Genomic DNA, 6,484 nt, shown 5'->3' on the forward strand with positions numbered 1-6,484 from the left:
ACGCTCCTTGGAAGAAAAGCTATGACCAACCTAGACAGCATATTCAAAAGCAGAGACGTTACTTTGCCAACCAAGGTCCGTCTAGTCAAAGCTATGGTTTTTCCAGTGGTCATGTATGGATATGAGAGTTGGACTATAAAGAAAGCTGAGCGCCGAAGAATTGATGCTTTTGAACTATGGTGTTGGAGAAGACTCTTGAGAGTCCCTTGGACTGCAAGGAGATCCAACCAGTCCATCCTAAAGGAGATCAGTCCTCAGTGTTCATTGGAAGGACTGATGTTGAAGCTGAAACTCCAATACTTTGGCCACCTGATGCGAAAAGTTGACTCTTTTGAAAAGACCCTGATGCTGGGAAAGATTGAAGGCGGGAGAAGAAGGGGCCGACAGAGGGTGAGATGGTTAGATGGCATCACCGACTCAATGTACATGAGTTTGGGTAAACTCCGGGAGTTGGTGATGGACAGGGAGGCCTCACGTGCTGCAGTCCATGGAGTCAAAAAGAGTTGGACACTACAGAGCCACTGAACTGAACTGAATAGAAGATCGAGCCTTGGATTCTGCTGTCTGCTTCTGCATTCAGTCCGTTGCAACATCACATGTCCAGGTAGCCCCTGCAAAACCCCACCATGCACTTGTGAGGGAAGATGAAACGGAAGGATTAATTTCTCTTTGGGTCCCCAGATCTCAGAACCACACCTGAGACCGGCTGCTCTATCACATAAACCTATTTATTTCCTGCTTAAAACTTGCACCCATCTGAAATTACCTTGCTTACTCGTCTGATTCCTTATTTATTGTCTGTCTCTGGTCTTATTTATTGTACATTTGCGGGAGGCAGGGTCCCAGAGCCCACTGCAGGCACTTGTAAGTGGTCAAGCCAGAGCTGCAGTTTTTGGGCATAGCCAGCAGATGGCGGTGTCGCACCAAGACCCCCGCATTCTCTGTTGGAAACTTTGGTTACTCTCTGGGGTTTGGAGAGGAGGCTCTGTGAGGATCCTCTTTGGATTCCAGTTTCACGGAATTGGGTGGGCCTGGGTAGATGGGGGAAAGGAACACGCTAGAGAGAATGCGGTTTTGAATAGAAGCTTTGGGAAAGTTCTGTTCATGTCTACTGAGGGCTTCTGTTCTTAACAGACATCAAGCCAAATGGCTTCTCCTCTTGAAGCCCGTTTTTCTTCTCTGCAAAATGGGCAGACTATGACTTTGGCTTCCATTTCACCACGGTTCTCTTGGCAAGGGTCACTTTATTTCGATGCCACTGGTGTTGCTGGCAATTCAGGGTCCTCTAATTTACTCCCCCTAAAGAATTCTGAGAACCAAGCCTATGTTGTGGGCTCCGCCTGCAGGCAAGACCATTTCTTCCCATCGCACTTTCAAATATAAAACGGCTGTTGCCATTTTCCATGTGCTAGCTACATGCCAGGCTCTGTGCTAAATTGTTCCTACATGTTGGTTCCTGGAATGCTCACAGTATCTGAGAGGTGAGTTTCCTTTTCCCCATTTTTACAGGAGGGGGACACTGAGCCTCAGGGAGGTGAAGACACTTGCCCAGGGATGCACAGTTGGTGGATTGGGAATGCTGGGTCCCAGGTGGTTACCATGGCAATGGGGGGATGCACCATTCCCAGACTCCAGGTTTGTCTTCCCAGTGAGACAGCCCAGTCGCTGTCTCTACACCGGCTTCTCTTCTGTTTCTGCTCCTCCCTGTGAGGCGCTCCATGTCCTTGGAGAATGAACTGAGTTTGTGCTTCACACCTGTTTTGCTCACGTGCTGCCCCCTCGGGTCTGTGATTCCACAGCGGGGAGATGATGCCTGCCTGCTGCATCGGGTCTGTGCCCTGTGCTGCACCCAGCCTCGTGCCGGGCACAGAGCCAGGGATCCAGAAGATATTGCTGAATTAAAAGGGGAGCCAGTGGAATCTGTGAGTGGGCAGTACCCAAGCTGACTCAGGAGCAACCAGATCCACCCCTTGCTGGCTATGTGACCTCGAGTTAGTGATCTCCCCTTTCAAAGCCTCAGTTTCATCTGCAAAATGGAGATAATACCGTTTCCGTCTAAGAGATTGTGAGGACTCGAAAAGAGGAGATGCAGAATATCATCAGTACTCGACGGGTCTCCAATCCCCTTTCCCAGACCTGTGGTTTCTCTTGCCGCTGGGCAGGGAATCCAGGTGGAAGGTGGAGCAGCCTGAGGACTGGACAGGGGAGCAACCGGACCATATCACTGAGCGGACAGATGGGCAGCCCAGCTGTCGCTCAGGCCGCCCTGTCCCCACAGCGCCTGAGCCCACCTGAACGCAGGCGCCCCAGGAGCCGTGGTCCTGGTGGCCAACTCATCATGGGCATTTCTCACCAGGTCCCATGGCAGATAAACAGATTCTTTTACCCTAAGTGGCCACTCTAGGGTCAAAGCCACACAGCTGGAGGTACAGGGGCCCCATGGAGAGCTGGTACTGTTGTGCCTGAAACACAATGAGCTTCCCAGTCCTCGCAGAGAGTCCTGTCCTGTGGGAAGGAGGCCTCCTCCCAGAGAAAAGCCCTGGAATGTAAGGAATGTTCTGGAGCCTCCCGCCACAGGAGCGCCTTGAAAGCTCAGGACCGTGGGGGCTCTTTCCCAGGGAGGATCTCAGGGCCGCTGGGCCACTGGGGAGTTCATACCAGACAACACCTTTTGGCACTGGGGTCAGGCCTGAGCCGCCTCTAAGCGATCCCAGGTTCTCAGTGTGGCAGTGAGGGGGCTCCTGCGGGACTCACGCCGTCCGTGCCTTCAGCCTCACCCAGCCAGTGCCCCGGGGTCTGGGGCCGGGCCCTGCACTGGGCACCGAGGCGTACAGAAAAGTCAGGCTAAGCTCTGCTCGGAGCCACCAGGACTCAGACAGTGTGTCACGTGGGGCAAGTCACTTCACCTGTCTGGGCCTTCATGTCCCCACATGTGAGATGGGGTTAATAACAGAGCCTCCTCCTTGGGGCTGTTGTGAAAGGACCCCACGCGCGGGGAAGTCCTGGTGTAGAGTAATCGTGCCGCAAGCGTTTGTCATTATTGTCGCCGTGGCTGGCTGTATTTTCCAGAAACGGCAGCAGCAGCCTCTCCCATCCCCTCAAAAGCCCGGCAGGTTTGTGACTATGGCAAATGTGATGGTACGTGACTTCCAAGGCCAAGTGCGGTTCACCTGGAGCCCAGCCACCATGCTGCGAGGAAGCCAAAGCAGCTGTGAAGAGACATGTGGAGGACCTAAGCCCCAACCCCTTCCCCACCCCGAGCCCTGGCTCAGCCTCCAGGCTGCAGCAACTGTGCCATCTCAAAGGGCTGATCCTTCAGCGCTAGTTGGGCTGCCTAGCCAATGCCGCATGGAGCGCGGATAACCCTTCCCAAACTGCAGGTTCAGGAGAAATGATTCTAGTTCTAAGTCAGTAGGTCTTGGAGTGGATGGATCCTTGTGCAGAAACAGACAACAGATATAATTCCTTTAAAAAAAGTCTTTGTTTCTCTCTTTCCTGAACTCAAGATGTTTCCGCCCAGCTCCATCCCGGTCCTCCGCCAGCGTCTCCCATCTCAGTGAAGAGCCCCACATCTCGTCTCTGGTTGCTCAAAAGCAAAATCGGGGAGAAATCACAGGTATCTCTTGATTCTATCCGTTCTCCTCTGACTCTCTGCCATTCCTCTCGTCTAAGCCTCCAGCGCTTTGTTTGCGTCCGGGGTGGCTGTGCCAGCTCCCTCCCTCTCCTGCCCACCCTCCTCTCCTACAGAACAGAAATCTTGATACATAAATGATGTACAGAGTGGGTAAGTCACGGGCTCACAACTTCACCTGCCTGGAGTGCTGGGTCTCAGCTTATGAACTTCGTCTGTCTTTTCCTGGCCTGTCCTCTTTGTTCCTCAGAGTTCAGGATGAGGCCCATCTGGCAACCATGTCCTGCCTGTGCACAGCGTCCTCTGAGGCCAGTAGGGGTCACAGACATGGAACCTAACATGTGAGGTCAGGTCAGTTCAGTTCAGTCGCTCAGTTGTGTCCGACTCTTTGCGACCCCATGGATTGCAGCACACCAGGCCTCCCTGTCCATCACCGACTCCCGGAGTTTACCCAAACTCATGTCCATTGAGTCAGTGATGCCATCCAACCATCTCATCCTCCGTGTTCCCCTTCTCCTCCCGCCTTCAATCTTTCCCAGCATCAGGGTCTTTTCCAATGAGTCAGTTCTTCGCATCAGGTGGCCAAAGTATTGGAGTTTCAGCTTCAACATCAGTCCTTCCAATGAATATCCAGGACTGATCTCCTTTAGGATGGACTGCTGGATCTCCTTGCAGTCCAAGGGACTCTCAAAAATCTTCTCCAACACCACAGTTCAAAAGCATCAATTCTTCAGCGCTCAGCTTTCTTTAGAGTCCAACTCTCACATCCATACATGACTACTGGAAAAACCATAGCCTTGACTAGATGGACGTTGGTTGGCAAAGTAATGTCTCTGCTTTTTAATATGCTGTCTAGGTTGGTCATAACTTTCCTTCCAAGGAGTGAGCATCTTTTAATTTCATGTGAGGTACCTCCTGCCATTCACTGCTACGGAAGAAGTTGAGGAGAGCAACTGAGCAGCATGGCCTGGGGATGGCTGAGGCTGGTGGTGGGAGGAGGTGGCACTTTGAGCTGCTGTGAAGGAGCTGAGCATGTGACGTCAGGAGGAAGGGCATGTCCGGCACGGGCGACAGAGAGGGCAAAGGCCCTGAGGTGGGAGTGAGTTGGCGTTCTGGGGGGAAAGACTGGGGTTCAAGAGGCTTGGGGGTCTGGCTATGAGGCTGGGGGGAAAAGACCGGGGCGCAAGATGCTGGGGGTCAGCAAGCGGAGAGTCACTTGGAATAGAGGAGGCAATTCAAAGTTATTTATACGCTTGTCTTCCCAGCCAAAAAGCAGACGCTGATTATCTCCCTGGTGGGGACTGCCAGCCGCACCACTGGTGCCTGTTAAAAATGACCCTTTATGGGGACAAACTGCTCTTCAGGCTCACCTGGGGAATTCCTGCTCAACGCCAGCATCATCTGCTCTCTGAAGACTCCCAGGTTCAGCTGACCCTGGCTTCCCATGTGTCCCATGGGACCCTGGACCAGTTTCCAGCCGGGCACCCAGAGCTCTGACTTTTGTTTCCTTGTGTGGACCTTATTTCCAATCAGGCCATTCTGTCTCAAACTGAGGTTCCCCCACTGCCTCTGGACTTCTGAGGCTGGGTGGGCTTGCTAAAAATGCAGACTCCTCTGAATCAGCGCCTCAGGGGTGGGTTCAAGAATCTGCCTTTCTAACAAGCTGCCTGACAAATAATTCCTTTAAAAAAATTCACTATTTCTTTTTGGCTGTGCTGGGTCTTCATGGCTGTGTGAGCTTTCTGCAGGTGTGGAGAGTGGGGGCTGTTCTCAGGTTGTGCTGCACGAGTTTCTGACTGTGGTAGCTTCTCTGGTTGCAGAGCCCGGGTTCCAGGGCATGTGGGCTCAGTAGTTATGGCACGTGGGTTTAGTTGCCCCGAGGCACGGGGGATCTTCCTGGGTCAGGGATTGAACTCATGTCTCCTGCACTGGCAGACAGATTCCTTACCACTTGAGCCAGCAGGGAAGCCCCCTGCCAAGTAATTCTTATGCTCACGGATGTTTTAGAAGCCGGAATGAGGGCCTGAGCAGAGGGGTTGTATCAAATATGGTCCCCAGGCTCCCTGCACAAAGCCTCCAAGTGTGTGTTGAGTGAAAGAATGAGGTTTTGTCAGGAAAGTGGGGAAAGTAATATTCCTCTTAGGATCCTCCCTTCTCTCAGCCACAGTCCCCAAGTAAGACAGGAGGTCTCATCACATTTTTCTGCCAGGGGGAAACTTCTCCAGTAAGAATTCCCCTACCCACCACCCCCTTTAATCTACTCATTAATACACAGTATTGTAAAAGTGATCTATAATTAGATGCTAACTGAGTTTGGCCGTAAAATTGGGTGGGCGAGGTCAGCAAGGTAAGCCAGGAGCCAGCTGATTGTTATGATCAATCAATAACCTATTTATTTCCCAACATTTCTATTAACCTCTGCCAGCCAATCACAGTTTCAATTTGAAAGGCTGGGGTCCGCTTTGCTGACTGGACAAGTCTGATTGAAAGCGGGACCCTGACACGACCCCAAGGGCGAAATCCAATTAAAATCATTTTCACTTGTAGATTAATATTTTTAGCATGTTCTACATCCTGGGATTCATCATTCCTGGCAATAACTAATGTCTTGTGACACAAGCAGGTGGATTGGCACTGCCATAAATAATAATTGTGATTAATTGGCTCATCACGTCCTAGAGCGGCTTTGGGGCAGTGGTTGGTGCAGCTTCTGGGAACTTTTCACACCACAAGCTGGTTGTGTGGTCCTTTCAATCCCATCGTTTGATGACCTCTCCTAAGTAGGAATGGAGTTTGTCCCTGGGTCTGTCTCCCTCTTCACACCGAGCTCCGTGAGGCCAGCTAGCATGTTTC

Source organism: Bison bison, unplaced genomic scaffold (assembly GCF_000754665.1).
Source record: "Bison bison bison isolate TAMUID 2011002044 unplaced genomic scaffold, Bison_UMD1.0 scf7180017864495, whole genome shotgun sequence".
Taxonomy (NCBI): domain Eukaryota; kingdom Metazoa; phylum Chordata; class Mammalia; order Artiodactyla; family Bovidae; genus Bison; species Bison bison.